We start from the raw sequence: 2,610 nt of genomic DNA, 5'->3' as shown, positions 1-2,610 counted from the left end.
GCGCCTGTGTGTCCTCAGCGTCTTCCTGACCTGTGCTGAGGGTGGCCTGGCCCTGCAGCCACTACTGTTTCCCTCCCTTTGTCCCCCATCCCCCCAGAGGTCCCCACACCCCACCCTGGGGCCACCTCCTCCCTGTGGCCTGGGGTGTAGAGTTCTCACTGGCTTCCAGGACCCATGCTGGCGGCGGCCAATGGCAGATGCTGCCCTTTCTGCTGGGGCAGCCACAGGCTTCCCCACTGACCCCTGGAGGGAGGGCACACCTGTGTCACCCATCTCCAGAGCCGGATCCACTCTCCCTGTGCTGGGCCTCAAACAGGTGGCAGGGACTCTAGAGCGTGGGTGAGAAATGGAGCGGTTTCCCAGTGGGCTGAACTGCAGGGGCCATGCTGGGTGGGCAGAGGGAGTTTCGGGACAAGGGGGTGGGGAATGCATACAGTGGGGCAGAGCATGAGGAACAAATGGGGGAGGGGCTGTGTCCAGGCCCTGTGTGGGCAGAGGAGGGGCTCTGGCAGGTCCCCCCCTTGTCTGACATCACACTTGGTGATGCGGGGACATGTTGGGGTCCAGCCCCAGCAGGTCCAGGGGTTCCCAAAGGTGTGGACGGAGTCGGCGAAGAAGGAATGACACGGAGATAGCGTTCAGTTGATCAGCAGCCTAGCCAGGTTCTCTAGTCAGGTTCTAGTCAGGTTCTCTCTTTATTCTCCTGTTACATCTGTATTTATACCAGTTGATTTTAATCCTATCCATTCTATTCCAAAGGTTAGGGCGTTTGTTATCTCCATTCCAAGGTCACTACTCTACTGTTCTGTTCAGCTACAAGGAAGTAACTGAAGGAGATTATCCTAAGTAAAGGTTATGTAGCTTAAGTGTGATTGTTCCTAGTTAAGATGATTAACTACCCGCCTGGCACTTAGTTAAGGGGTTTTACTGATTTATTCCCTTCCTTAGTCCTGTTAATCTCTAACTCCAGGGAAAAATCCCCACCTGGGGAAACAACCTTTCTCGGGGAGGTGGCCTCATACTGCTAAGAATTGGAGCAAACATATTAAGGACAGTATGCCAGGTCCCTTGAAACATATGCTGTGCAGATGTTTCTTCCCTGTAGCAACTGTGTCAAGCAACAAGGATGAACCAGCCTCCGGCAGGGACAGCCTACTCTGATGATTGGTTTCAGTCACGCTCACCCCCATGCACCCCTTAAATGGGGGGGGGGGGCAGGCCCTGGTGTCTGTCTCCCATCTTGAGGGGGCTCCTGTGCCCTCCCACAGGGTCCTGGGTTTCCTGCCCTCCGGATGGGCCCCTGGCTCTAAAGCTCAGAGCCACAAAAGGCACCTGTGGCTCGCTGGACCCTGCTCTACTTTCCTGTGTAAGATTGTCATTTGTGTTTTCATTTTCAGACTCCCGGAATTCATTACTAGCTGGTGTTGCTCAGTGGATAGAGCATTGGCCCTCGGACTAAAAAGTTCTGTGTTCAATTCCGCTCAAGGGCACTTACTTTGGTTGGGCGAGTGCGGAGGCAACCAGTTGATGTGTCTTTCTCACATTGATGTTTCTTTCTCTCTGTCTCTCCCCCTCCCTTCCACTGTCTCCGAAATCAATGGAAAAATAGCCTCAGGTGAGGATGAACAACAAAAAATAGGACTGACACTGGGTTTTCTTTTCAGGCTGCTGGAATTCCTTACTAGGGTGCTGTTTTCAGAATATCCACGAGGGGCCACTATTGCATCACCTCTGCAAGGTGCCCTCTACGACTGTCAATTAGGGTTTTTTCCGGCTGGGTGGCAGGGTTGACTTTACCATCTGCAGTAACAGGAACAGACCAGCAGAGGGCGACAGCCTCTGCCAGCTCCCAAGAGACCCCAGGCAGGCAGCTGGGCTGGGTGGAAACCACACCTGGTTTCCCTAAAGCAGGGGTGAGTGGGAGGCTGAAGGATGGCTTTGGGGCCAGCTGGCCAACCAGATGCCCTGGGAAGCCTGTTCTGCCTGCCACTCTGCGGATGAGTCTCTGGTGGGCTCACCGCATAGGCCAAGCCCTCCAGGAGCTGGTTGGCAGCACAGACTCGGTGCTCATGGCGTTTGGGGGTGGGGCGGAGTGCCCACCTGGTGTCTGCACCCCTCTGTCAAAGGGATCAACCCACTGGACCTGCCCAGGCTGATTGGAGGACCCTGGGGCTGCAGGCAGGACCTGGGGGACTAATGACTCAGCATCTCCCTGGAGCTGCAGGGGTCGCTGAGGATGCTGTGAGCTGAGTGGGGCTCCAGGGGATGAGAGAGGCTGTCACGGAGGTGGGGTGGCATCAGGGATGTGGACCAGGAGGCACCGGGGCAGAGCCACGTCTCAGAGCGAATGCAGGAAGTCAGCCGGTTTTCAGACCCTGAATCAATTTCTTTTCGAGGTAAAACAATCTGCCAGGGGAGGCAGGTGGCCATAGCCAGGCACAGAAAAAATGATGGTACTTTGTAACTTAAGCCACAGAAGGCTAGGGGAGGCGGGGCGTTCTCCACACAAGGCCCTCGCCCAAAGGCAGCTGGACTCTTCTTAGGTTAGCAGCTGGGAGGGACCTGAGGACAAAGAGCAGCCGCCCAGAGGCACTGGTGCAGTGACAGGAC

Source organism: Myotis yumanensis, unplaced genomic scaffold (assembly GCF_028538775.1).
Source record: "Myotis yumanensis isolate MYYU_CA2020_CCGP unplaced genomic scaffold, mMyoYum1.0.hap1 SCAF_10, whole genome shotgun sequence".
Taxonomy (NCBI): domain Eukaryota; kingdom Metazoa; phylum Chordata; class Mammalia; order Chiroptera; family Vespertilionidae; genus Myotis; species Myotis yumanensis.
The sequence above is the reverse complement of the archived record's forward strand: the minus strand, read 5'-3'. Positions refer to the sequence as shown.